The sequence below is a fragment of the Lolium perenne genome, chromosome 7 (genome assembly GCF_019359855.2).
Source record: "Lolium perenne isolate Kyuss_39 chromosome 7, Kyuss_2.0, whole genome shotgun sequence".
NCBI classification, from domain to species: Eukaryota; Viridiplantae; Streptophyta; class Magnoliopsida; order Poales; family Poaceae; genus Lolium; species Lolium perenne.
The window spans coordinates 276906666-276920511 of NC_067250.2; the positions used below are offsets into that span (position 1 = coordinate 276906666).

The window sequence follows — 13846 nt, forward strand, 5'->3', positions numbered from 1 at the left end:
CCGACTTGGTAAGTGGATGTTTGCGCTATCAGAGTTCGATCTCCGGTATCAACCAGCGAAGGCCGTCAAGGGACAAGCGTTAGCCGATCTTATTGCTGAACGAATCAACACGGATGTAGCAGCCCTGTCAGTTCGTGCTTGGGCCATGTTTTTCGATGGATCGGTTTGTGAAGACGGTTGTGGCATCGGGATACTGCTCGTATCGCCTCGGGGGGCAACATATTCTTTCTCCATCAGGTTACCTACCCCTTGCACCAACAATGTTGCTGAGTATGAAGCGATATGCAGGGGTATGGAGTTGCTTATAGAAGCCGGTGCAGAAGCAGTGGAAGTATTTGGAGACTCCAAGTTGGTTATTTCCTAGCTCACAGAAGAATACAAATGCGAGAGTGAGTCCCTGTTCCCATTATGGATGCAATGCCGCGAGCTGATGATACAGTTCAGGTATATAAATTTCAATTGGATACCAAGGTCGCAAAATACCGAGGCTAATGATCTAGCCCAGACGGCATCAGGCTACAAGGACGGTGCGGAAGGAGCCGATGTCCAGGTATATGCCTTGGAACCGGGTGACTGGAGAGCCGATATCTTCAATTACTTGAAAGATCCGGCTCGGGGGGCACCTAAACGGATAAGGTACAAAGCCATGAAGTATGTCCTTATAGGAGATGATATGTTCTACAGGACTCTGGAAGGATTACTTCTCAAATGTTTGGGAACAGCCGAGTCGAATCGGCTCTTACACGAGGTACATGAAGGCGCTTGTGGAACCCATCAATCGGCTCATAAAGTGAAATGGTTGATCAGGCGATCGGGGTTCTACTGGCCCACCATGCTTGAGGATTGCTTTAATTATTATAAGGGGTGTCAAGCATGTCAGATGTTTGGGAAGATTCAAATGGTACCTGCATCAGCAATGAACCCCATCATCAAACCATGGCCGTTTCGAGGTTGGGGCATGGATATGATCGGCAAGATCCATCCTGCGTCAAGCGGAGGCCACGAATGGATTCTGGCCATCACGGATTACTTCACTAAATGGGTGGAAGCTGTCCCTATGAAGAAGGTAAAATCGGAAGATGTCATCAAATTTGTGAAGGAGCACGTCATTCATAGGTTCGGGGTTCCCCAGACTATTACGACCGATGGAGGTTCGGTCTTTATTTCTAAAGAGTTCAGAAAGTTCTGTGATGACATGGGAATTAAGTTGATCCGATCGTCTCCATACTATGCTCAAGCAAATGGGCAAGCTGAAGCGTCCAACCAGAGCCTCATCAAGTTGATTAAGAGAAATATTGACGAGCACCCTAGACGTTGGCATGAAATATTGTCAGAAGCTTTGTGGGCTTATCGTATGTCATGTCATGGGGCTATAAAAACTTCGCCGTACCAGCTGGTTTATGGACAAGAAGCCGTATTACCTTGGGAAATTACGGCTGAATCGAGACGTGTCACGTTTCAGAACGACCTAACATCTGAAGAGTATGCGGCCCTGATGAGTGATACTATTGAGGATCTGACAGAACTTAGGCTTTGGTCGCTTGAGAAGATTAAAGAGAATAAAGCCAAGGTAGCTCGTGCATACAATAAGAAGGTGAGACCAAAGGAGTTTCAGGTTGGTGATCTAGTATGGGAAGCTGTCTTGCCGTTAGGGACTAAAGATAAAGCATATGGCAAATGGTCTCCTAATTGGCACGGTCCGTACAGAGTCGACCAGGTCTTGAAGGGTAATGCATACATGCTCGAGCAGTTGGATGGGGTTAAGTTCCCAGTAGCTGTCAATGGACAACATCTCAAGAAATATTTCCCAAGCATGTGGGATGATGGACAGTGAAATATGGAGGCCGATGCATAAAATCGGCCAGTAAATTTTTTTTTACATGTTACAGCCGATGCAAGGACATCGACTTCAGACCAAAATGCCGATGCATAGCCATCGACTCTAGAGGAATAAGCGCAACAGATTATCTTCAGGCCTTTTCAAGGGAAGGATCTGTGCGTTTGAGGTTTAAAGGTTGCATGGTCTCGAATTAGACCTATTCGAACGACAATTTGAGGGATTTGAGTATGAATAGGCAACTAAATCGACAATCTGGACTGGGTTGCGTTTTATGAGAAAAGCCGATGCACTGCCATCGGCTCTTTGCACATTAACTTACCTCGACAATCGGCAAAAATGACAAGGAAGCAAAATCAATAGAAGAATATTTTCTTCATTAGTAAAGGATTTCTTACAAAGAAAGAGCCGATTGCTCAGGGGAGGAAGAACAAAAGAAAGGCCTATTGGCCAATCTACTACTACTACTGCTAGGCCTATTCTACCGGCCGTTGCTGCCCTCGTCGTCGCCATCGGAGCTATCGTCGGTGCTGCTGCCGGCGGGCTCCTCGTCGCTGCTGTAGCCCTTGGCGGGGGCTCCGTACTCCTCCTCGTCGTCGTCATCGTCGGTGTCGTCGTACGACCCGGCGCGGAAGCGCTTCGCCGGAGGGTACTCTTCGAGGGAGTCGTCGTCGTCCTCCCCCTCTTCATCCTCCTCGTCGGAGGAGGTGTAGCCGTCCCAGGAGAACGAGTCGTCCTCGCTCTCCGATACCGGTTCCCCATCGGCGAGGAACTGGAGGTCTTCGTCTCCGCTGGTCAAGGACTTGTCGTCCTCAGACCAAACGGAGGAGGCGTGGTCCTCCTGATCCCACTCCTCTGGGGCGCACTCGTTGTGCGCCGCCATCGGATCATGTCCCGGCGTGGGCGCGCGGGAGGAGGAAGAAGAGGACTGGAAGGAGAGTCCCGATGAGGCGGAGGAAGAGGAGGAGGAAGACAAGTTTGCGGAGGGAAAGAGGTTTTTTGGACCGATGGCTAGTACAGAGCAGGAGGATGAAAGGGCGAGCTGTTCGGCGCGGTTAAATAAAGGGGATATAGTGGAGGTTTAATGCCGCAGCAATTTCCGAGGAAGTGGTGCCAAAAAACTGTCAAATCGTGCAGGGAAGTTGAGAAGGCGAGGTGTCATGATGAAGGATGCTGCAACGGTTCTGCTCTGCCACGACATGACCCGACGAAGAAAACCAGAGTGGTTTTGGAATTACCATTGCCAAAACCAGGGGGCATGTGTTATCACCAGAATTCAACCGGATCAGGAGGTGGGCCGTGATTAAGATAGGCTTGAAGAATATACATGGAAGATATACATGAATCGGCCTTGTACACGAAGTTTGGGCCAAGTTGCCCGTGTATCTGTAATCTATAGTAGGATACGTGTCGGTTAGGATTAAATCAGAGTTTAGCTCGTGCACGGTTGGGATTATTCCCAAATTAGAAAGTCTACGGACTATAAATATGTATCTAGGATTATTCGAGAAGGAGGACGATCACGATCACAACAAATCAATCTAGGCGCATCGCCACCCCTTGTTTCGAGGGTTTCTCCCGGGTAAGCATCATGCTGCCTAGATCGCATTGCGCGATCGAGGCAGTATCGGTTTATTCGTTCTTGGTGTTGCTCGTGTTGAAGCCTTTTTGATGGCGAGCAACACCCTTATCTCAGGTGTTTTGGGGTTGACGTCGTTACTTTCACGATGTACTTGTTTAGCTACGCTATCCCTCAATATCTGGCTGCCCTTGCACCTACATTAGGTGTAAGGGCAGCATCTTGCTTATTCATTAGCTAGTAGATCTAATCTGTTATAGTCGCTCCTTGTACATCAAGGATTGGTTTGATATCCGCATGGTTAGGCCTTATAAACGGGTTGAACGATCCGGTAGTGCGTAAGGTGTGGTTAGCGAGATCCTAGAGGGATTGTTCCGGGGATCAACTTCATGTTGGTTTTTAGGCCTCTTTAGGGATAGTTTTTTCCATCATCTTACGTATCTGCTAGGCTCAATGACGCATAGGATGTTCCGATTATGCGGTGAAAACCCTAGACTATCGTAGATTAGTTTAGCTTGTTTTGACTAAGCCAGATCCCCATGTTAATGTGAAATCCAACGTGTGTCATGGGGCAATCGGCTCTTAGAGCCGATCCACAGAGCAACCTAAGAGCCGATCGGGGCTCGTATTTAATGTTTACGTGTTTACCATGCAGGAAACTAAGTCGAAGCAATCCATCACCTTCCTGACCAGGTATAGGTCAGGTGGCACGCCCTTGCATCAGCATCGGACGTGTGTGCTAGGAGCATTGCGGGCCGTCGCCCGAGGGACCAGGGCCAGCCGCAGTCCTGGGAGCCTCCCGGCTCTACGGTGTTGCTCGTCGCTGCTCGCCGGTGAGTTTCTGACGGCAACAGCTAGTAACTCCAAGAGGGAGTATTTATGCTCGATAGTGGGTTCATGCCTCCATTAAATCTGGGACAGTGACAGAAAGTTCTAAGGTTGTGGATGTGCTGTTGCCACTAGGGATAAAACATTGATGCTATGTCCGAGGATATAGTTATTGATTACATTACGCACCATACTTAATGCAATTGTCTGTTGCTTGCAACTTAATACCGGAAGGGGTTCGGATGATAACCTGAAAGTTGACTTTTTAGGCATAGATGCATGCTGGATAGCGGTCTATGTACTTTGTCGTAATGCCCAATTGAATCTCACAATATTCATCATATCATGTATGTGCATTGTCATGCTCTCTTTATTTGTCAATTGCCCAACTGTAATTTGTTCACCCAACATGCTATTTATCTTATGGGAGAGACACCTCTAGTGAACTGTGGACCCCGGTCCATTCTTTTACATCGAATACAATCTACTGCAATACTTGTTTTACTGTTCTCTGCAAACAATCATCATCCACACTATACATCTAATCCTTTGTTACAGCAAGCCGGTGAGATTGACAACCTCACTATTTCGTTGGGGCAAAGTACTTTGGTTGTGTTGTGCAGGTTCCACGTTGCCGCCGGAATCACTGGTGTTGTGCCGCACTACATCTCGCCGCCATCAACCTTCAACGTGCTTCTTGACTCCTACTGGTTCGATAAACCTTGGTTTCTTACTGAGGGAAAACTTGCTGCTGTACACATCATACCTTCCTCTTGGGGTTCCCAACGTCACAAGGAAGCTACTACGCCCACGTCAACTGTGCGCAAGCACTCTCCATAAAAAAACCAACAACGCCCGTCCCATCGAACCCTAGCTCGTTTCCTCCAAGCCGCCGCCACCCTCTCCAGCTCCTCACAAAAACCCTACCCGTGTGCCACTCCGCCGTCTACCGTCCGCCGCCGACGCCATGGCCGCCGATGAGCTCACCTGAGCGGTGAAATCGGACCACCATCTGCTCCTCTCCATCCTCATCGTCTTCACGGAGCCGGATAGCCTGCAGCAGCTCGAGACCGTCGATGTCTGCATCATCTACTCGGCCACCTCCTTCTTCTTCATCTCCGGCAGCTCCTCTGCCGCTCCCTTCTCGTCACCGACCAACCCAGGGTGAGCAGCCTCCCCTCCTTCCTCCCCTGCATGCTACCACACCCCTGGATCGAGGAAGAAGCGACGGGAAAACGAGATAGATTCGAAAACGAAATCAGAAAAATTCCAGTTTTTGTCTGTTTCACGGTGATGTCTCCCGACGAAGATCCCTGGCGAACCAGGTCGTTTCATCACGAGATTCTTGTTCCAGTAGATGCACAACTTCACTCTCTTTCTACTGGTTTTTGAATCACCCAAAACGGAGTAGCGTAGACGTCGCTACCTTCGTCCAAAGTCGGGTCCAGAAAACAGTTTCTGTTCAGTTTTCAGTTCAGCTGTTCCTCGCCGTGTCGCGTTCGGTTTTTCTGACGAGTCTCACCGATGTTGCACTCCTTCTCAGCACGAACCAAAGGAACCACTAGATACTCCCCACATGCAGCTACACCACAGTTGTTTTCTTTTCGCAAATCGATGCAGAGATTCGTCGTGGCTTGTGACGCCCCGAAACCGGTACCGTGAGGATCCCAGCGAACCCGCCGAAATCCGCATGATATCGATCCAGAGACGCCCTCCGACACGACGTGCGCGATGGATCACACACGCGATGCCGAAGGAATTAACACGAGAGGTAACATTACAACAGGATTACAATAGAGCCCACAAGAAACATATATATTACAACAAGGACTCCAAAGAGTCAAGATACAAATATACAACATAAGATCCAAATCATACAGAAGATCAAATACATCCGAGTACGGACAAGATACAAATTTGGACTAAGGGTCCTGAAGATAATCAGTGGCGTCCATAACCCTGCCCAGGCCAAGCCGGAAGGGTAACCTTCCTAACGTCGTCTTCATCGAACATATCTTCATACCTGCCCGGTTATGTCCCGTAGAAGCAGCAATAAGTACGGGTTCGTACTTAACAAAACTTCAAGACGTATAAGCATTCGTCAACCAGTCATCCTTTGTACTTGAGCCACGCAGGGGACTTCGAGGACGCAAGAGAAACGTCATAGGCAATATGGTGGGGTTAAGCAGCAGCGCGCAAGCACTAAAAACCTATAGAGACACTCTACTACATTCGTCTAAACAGAGAAGACGAGAGAGCGCAAAAGCTAACAGTTCTATACTCTGCAAACATAACACAGCCGATGTGTTCCCAACTCGCAAGGAAGTACTTACAAGGGCACTCACACGGTTGACAAGTTTTAACCATTTATTATTGAAGTTGTGCTACTTACTACACAAGTTATTAGTATTGAAACTACAGGTGTAAGTTGTCTATGGTCGAGTCATACAGCTCGAAGTCGTCCATAGCCGTGGACACGGCTTATCGATAAGATGTAACCCTGCAGGGGTTGCCCAAATGTACCCACACGCACGATCGACCCACTTGTGACAGGTGGATATCATGACTCGCACTCTCCTTCACGACAACAATGCCCAGGAAGCCACCTAACCAAGTTGAACCTGAATCGAAGTCCGGCCGTATCTCCGAAGCAGACTTAGCTGTTTGAGTCTACGGCTAAGTCAGTTCCTAGGAGATGCACATTGGATCAGAGCTCACTCTGGGGAGATGACCAATGACCTCACTCTTTCGGATACCGCTTAACATCGTATCCCACCTATACGTGCGTACAAGAACAAAGGGATACAAGGCATAAGGCTTCCCCAAAAGTAACAGAAGGAAACAAGCTTGCACGCACGCATTAAAAAGGAAACGTTACAATCTAGTTGTGGCCACTGAACAAAGCTGTAGATTCCGACAGTGGTCGAGGGGAGACCCATAGGCATATCCACGTGTGGTTAGAGCGCTCAGTCTCGGAACAGATAACAGGAACTAGGGTCCTAAGCTTTAAAGAAACACAAGTGAGCCGTCATAAAACGATCAGCTGACCCACCAATGCCTCCCCTTAACAATTATTAACAAGTAACCATGATACCCTCAACAAATATATCCATAAGCCATGTGTCGTGATTCCCAACAGATAACCCGATAAGATAGCGGTAACGGTAACGAGATATAAACATCACTAGCATGCACTACGACTCGCAAGGCAGACCCGATAACCAAACATCAGCTGTAGGAGGTTGGTGGTTGGTGGTGGCAATATGGGCTGCTTGAGGTAACAAGTGGAAGGGACACGTGACAAGAACGCAACTTAAGTCTAGCATGAGGGAGAAGGCAAAATAAAATAGGTGAGCGACTTCTGCAGGGGCAGGAGTATAGAGGAAATGCTTGCCTGTTAAAGCTTGCCGAGGAACACTATCCGGGAAGAAGCAAAACACTACAACAAACAACGGGTGCAACACTTACTAAAACGGCAAAAGAATCGGCATGATCATGATATGATATGCATGACATGGCAAACATGATGCGGCGATGGAACTTATGCAAATTAATCGGGATCGGAACCCAGACAAGCAAATTATTAGGTTCGAGTTGCATTTCTACCGGCAAAGTTAAATGGTTGTTAGCATGGCATAACATGGCAGGGGTGAGCTAATTCAATATTAAACGGAGCGGGGAAACCTAGTCGGTGTTCCGAAATACTCCGCATATATGTTAGGTGAATATGCACGACTATCAACGCGCGACATGATGCGAGATGCAAACAGATGAATGGATGGCATATTCATGTTCCTCTCATTTTTCTGATCAATGTGGATATAAAGTTTACTAAATTTGGAGTCATAAATATCAAGTTAGGAATTTTGCAAGTTATATCAATTTAAATCCCAATTTATGAAGTGGTCAGATTTTATTGTTCAAAAGTTGAAACAAGTTTTATATTTGGAAAGTTGACAAAATTCTGAACAGAAAGGATATAAGTTTGTATGATTTGAAATTGGGAAAGTGAAGTTTTAAAGCGTTTGAAAAATAGGCATTGAGCTTGACATGCAAAAACATTTGGCATTTCTGCCGGCTATGGGATTTGAACCAGAGAGAGGCGCCGATGGTTGGCAAGGTACAGAACCACCGTGTTGCTGTTTGATTTTTGGTATGAAACAGGACGCTAACAAGAAAAGGTGTGGGTGTGCGCTAACTGAATTTTTGACACTGAATCTGAAAAGTGACAGCGGAGTGTTCCTGTAGGCAGGTTTTTGCACGGATTTTAAAGTCGTGGCCACGACGAATCTCTGCATCGATTTGCGAAAAGAAAACAACTGTGGTGTAGCTGCATGTGGATCTAGTGGTTCCTTTGGTTCGTGCTGAGAAGGAGTGCAACGTCGGTGAGACTCGTCGGAAAAACCGAACGCGACACGGCGAGGAACAGCTGAACTGAAAACTGAACAGAAACTGTTTTCTGGACCTGACTTTGGACGAAGGTAGCGACGTCTACGCTACTCCGTTTTGGGTGATTCAAAAACCAGTAGAAAGAGGGTGAAGTTGGTGAAGTTGTGCATCTACTGGAACAAGAATCTCGTGATGAAACGACCTGGTTCGCCGGGGATCTTCGTCGGGAGACATCACCGTGAAACAGACAAAAACTGGAATTTTTCTGATTTCGTTTTCGAATCTATCTCGTTTTCCCGTCGCTTCTTCCTCGATCCAGGGGTGTGGTAGCATGCAGGGGAGGAAGGAGGGGAGGCTGCTCACCCTGGGGTGATCGGTGACGAGAAGGGAGCGGCGGAGGAGCTGCCGGAGATGAAGAAGAAGGAGGTGGCCGAGTAGATGATGCAGACATCGACGGTCTCGAGCTGCTGCAGGCTATCCGGCTCCGTGAAGACGATGAGGATGGAGAGGAGCAGATGGTGGTCTGATTTCACCGCTCAGGTGAGCTTATCGGCGGCGATGGCGTCGGCGGCGGACGGTAGACGGCGGAGTGGCTCACGGGTAGGGTTTTTGTGAGGAGCTGGAGAGGGTGGCAGCGGCTTGGAGGAAACGAGTTAGGGTTCGATGGGACGGGCGCTGTTGGTTTTTTTATGGAGAGGAGGAAGCGCCTATGCCACCGTCCATCAGCTAGACAGGGACGTGCTGAGGCACAGATGCTTAGCCGTACAGAAGGAAGAAGAAAGACTTGATGGTGGCTTCGATGGATACGTTGGGCTGGTGGTGGAGCAGGCCACAAGAAAGGAGCGGCTAGAAGTGTGGGCTGGTTCTAGAGAGAAGGAAAACAAAAGAGGGACGTGGGCTAGATAGAAAAAGGATTGCATGTCTAGATTTTCTTCCTGGAATCTGATTTTTGCAAAGGAAGATCAGATATAGAGAATAAATAAGAAAGAGAGACAGAGAAGGAAGAGCTCAGTCCCTTTTGCGAACATTTTCCAAACTTGAATTTTTGTATTGAAACCATTTTGCAAATAGGTACAAAATAACTTGTATATGGTTTTCCTTGAAAATAAGAAGAAAGATGGGATGGTTTTATTAAACCATATGAGAGGCGAAAATAAAGATAAATATGCATATAATTTTAGCTTGATAAAAACATGTGGATGGTTTGATGCATGCATGATGATACAAAAAGAAAATAACAAACAAATTTAATAGGGGTATTTTCCTGGGCCGTTACAGAAGATGTCCATGTTAGCGCGAAGGAACTCGACGAGCACGTCTTCCTATTTGGGGTCCATGTTGGCTCCGACCGAGACCTGTTTAGATGAATCTCCCTTCTTGAGGTCGATGTTTTTGGTCTCTATCGCGGCCCTGAACGAGTTTTTCTGTTCGGAGATCTGCCTCTTGGTGGTTTGCATCTCTGTCGGATCCACCGCGGCCCTGTAGCCTTCCAGCTCCTCTCCGGATATCACAGATTCTGCGAAGGCGGCTTCACCCAACTCGCACTCGTGAGCTTTCTTGTAGTCTCCGGATATGGTAATCATACCGTTGGGACCCAGAATCTTAAGCTTGTTGTAGATATAGCACGCTCTTGCGTGGAACTTGTGGTAGGTGGGTCTGCCGAAGATGACGTGGTAGGAGCTCTTGAAGGGCACGACCTCAAACGTGATCATTTCTTCACGGAAATTTTCAACATCGCCGAAGGCTACGGGAAGTCTGATACTGCCTAAGGAGTTTGCCTTTTTATCCGGAACCACACCGTGGAATTCAGTGGTGCTGTGTTTGAGCTGTTCCTTGCTAAGGTTGATCCGCTCTAGAGTCTCCAGGTACATGATGTTAAAGCTGGCCCCGCCGTCCATGAGGCACTTGGAGAAGTCATAGCCGTCGATGCGGGGACTTACAACCAATGCATAGCACTCCTTCGGAACGACGGTAGGATGATCCTTCCTGTCGAACGTACACGGAGTTTCCGACCACCTGACATACTGCGGCACAGCCGGAACTGTGGCGTTCAGGATCCGGAGAGCTGATTTGATGTGTCTGACTATTGGGGTTCCGAGGAAGGTGTGGTACGCGCATGCACTCTTTTTGACAAAGGGGTTAGGTTTAGCTGCGGCTCCTTCCTTGGGATCCGGCGAAGCATCATCCTCATTCATTTCCTCGGAACTGTCTTCCTCTTTGTCCTTGTTCTTGCCCTTGCCTCCTTTGCCACGAGGGTGGTGCTTCCGGGCTCGCTTGTAGCCTGCTTCCGGGTCAGATTTGAGATCGTTGACCCACTTGCAGTTGCGGTTGGTGTGAGTGGACTTCCCCGTAGCCGGATCTAGGTGGGCCAGGCAGGGCATGTCTCTGTACTCTTCATAGGTTTGGGGGCGCGGGTTCCGGCAGCAGTGACTTCGTCACGCTGCTGGCCCCTGCCGGCTCCGCCTCCGCGATCGCGTCCTCTTCCGCCTCCTTGACCTCCGCGTTGGAAAGCCATGGCGATCATCTCGGATCCGCCACTCTTCTGGTCATCGGGGGGATTTTTCCGCTTGCTGCCGCTGCTGTTACCGTTGTCACGGTTCTTCTTCTGCTGATGCAGGGGAATTGTTGTGGCTGCTAGATCTCCGCCTGCGTCGTCATCGGCGGCAGTATGATCGCTGGCAATGGAGATCATGTCGTCCAAAGTCAGTTTATTTGCGTTAGCCAAGCATGTGAGCTTGTGCCGCAGCAATCCTCCCCGCCGCAGTCCACCTATAAAGGCGTGCACAGCTGTGGTGTGGTCGACATTCTCACACTCGTTCCTGGTTGCTAGCTGATGTCTACGCCCCCTCCTTTTCCTGTAGACAGTGTTGGGCCTCCAAGAGCAGAGGTTTGTAGAACAGCAGCAAGTTTCCCTTAAGTGGATCACCCAAGGTTTATCGAACTCAGGGAGGAAGAGGTCAAAGATATCCCTCTCATGCAACCCTGCAACCACAAAGCAAGAAGTCTCTTGTGTCCCCAACACACCTAATAGGTGCACTAGTTCGGCGAAGAGATAGTGAAATACAGGTGGTATGAATATATATGAACAGTGGCAACGGCACCAGAAAAGTGCTTTGCCCAGGACAGTAAACAAGCAGTAGTAACGCAGCAGTAGTAACTCAGTAAAACAGTAAACAAGCAGCGATAGCAGTATTTAGGAACAAGGCCTAGGGATTATACTTTCACTAGTGGACACTCTCAACTTTGATCACATTACAGAATAGATAAATGCATACTCTACATTCTTGTTGGATGATGAACACCATTGCGTAGGATTACACGAACCCTCAATGCCGGAGTTAACAAGCTCCACAATTCAATGTTCATATTTAAATAACCTTAGAGTGCATGAAAGATCAACACGACTAAACCAAGTACTAACATAGCATGCACACTGTCACCTTGACGCTACTAAAGGAGGAATAGATCACATCAATACCATCATAGCAATAGTTAACTTCATAATCTACAAGAGATCATAATCATAGCCTACGCCAAGTACTAACACGGATGCACACACTGTCACCATTACACCGTGCAGGAGGAGTAAAACTACTTTAATAACATCACTAGAGTAGCACATAGTTGAATTGTGATACAAAACACATTGCAATCATAAAGAGATATAAATAAGCACTTCACTATGCCACTCATAACAGTGAATAAGTATTCTGTGAAATATAGCCTAAGAGACCCACACGGTGCACACACTGTCACCTTTACACACGTGGGACAAGGAGTCTCCGGAGATCACATAAGTAAAATTCACTTGACTAGCATAACGACATCTAGATTACAAGCATCATCATATGAATCTCAATCATGTAAGGCAGCTCATGAGATTATTGTATTGAAGTACATAGGAGAGAGATGAACCACATAGCTACCGGTACAGCCCCGAGCCTCGATGGAGAACTACTCCCTCCTCATGGGAGACAGCAGCGGTGATGAAGATGGCGGTGGTGTCGATGGAGAAGCCTTCCGGGGGCACTTCCCCGTCCCGGCGGCGTGCCGGAACAGAGACTCCTGTCCCCCAGATCTTGGCTTCACGATGGCGGCGGCTCTGGAAGGTTTCTCGTACCGTGGCTTTTCCGTATCGAGGTTTTAGGTCGAGGGGCTTTATATAGGCGAAGAGGCAGCGTCAGAAGGTCGAAGGGGCACCGACACTATAGGGGGGCGCGGGCCACCCCTAGGCCGCGCCGGCCTATGGTTTGGTGGGCCTGTGCCCCCTCTCTGGCGGTTCTCGTGTGTTCTGGATGCTTCCGGGCAAAATAGGAACCTGGGCGTTGATTTCATCCAATTCCGAGAATATTTATTTACTAGGATTTCTGAAACCAAAAACAGCAGAAAACAGCAACTGGCCCTTCGGCATCTCGTCAATAGGTTAGTTCCGGAAAACGCATAATAATGACATAAAGTATGCATAAAACATGTAGATATCATCAATAATGTGGCATGGAACATAAGAAATTATCGATACGTCGGAGACGTATCAGCATTCCCAAGCTTAGTTCCTGCTCGTCCCGAGCAGGTAAACGATAACAAAGATAATTTCTGGAGTGACATGCCATCATAAACTTGGTCATATTGTAAACATATGTAATGAATGCAGCGATCAAAACAATGTATATGACATGAGTAAACAAGTGAATCATACAGCAAAGACTTTTCATGAATAGTACTTAAAGACAAGCATCAATAAGTCTTGCATAAAAGTTAACTCATAAAGCAATAATTCAAAGTAAAGGCATTGAAGCAACACAATGGAAGATTAAGTTTCAGCGGTTGCTTTCAACTTGTAACATGTATATCTCATGGATAATTGTCAATGCAAAGCAATATAACAAATGCAATATGCAAATATGTAGGAATCAATGCACAGTTCACACAAGTGTTTGCTTCTTGAGATGGAGAGAAATAGGTGAACCGATTCAACATAAAAGTAAAAGAATGGTCCTTCAAAGAGGAAAGCATCGATTGCTATATTTGTGCTAGAGCTTTGATTTTGAAAACAAGAAACAATTTTGTCAACGGTAGTAATAAAGCATATGTATCATGTAAATTATATCTTATAAGTTGCAAGCCTCATGCATAGTATACTAATAGTGCCTGCACCTTGTCCTAATTAGCTTGGACTACCGGATCATCGCAATGCACATGTTTTAACCAAGTGT

At 47.5% G+C, this 13846-nt stretch overlaps 1 long non-coding RNA gene across 1 annotated transcript; it reads right to left on the reverse strand.

Moving 5' to 3' along the window:
• Positions 1–6081: 6081 nt before the first annotated feature.
• Positions 6082–9272, reverse strand: LOC127317869 (uncharacterized). Its single transcript, XR_007861501.2, has 2 exons — positions 8997–9272; positions 6082–6267 (listed from the first exon to the last, which is right to left on the reverse strand). It is a non-coding gene; the product is annotated as an uncharacterized lncRNA (long non-coding RNA).
• Between the last annotated feature and the right edge of the window lie 4574 nt (positions 9273–13846).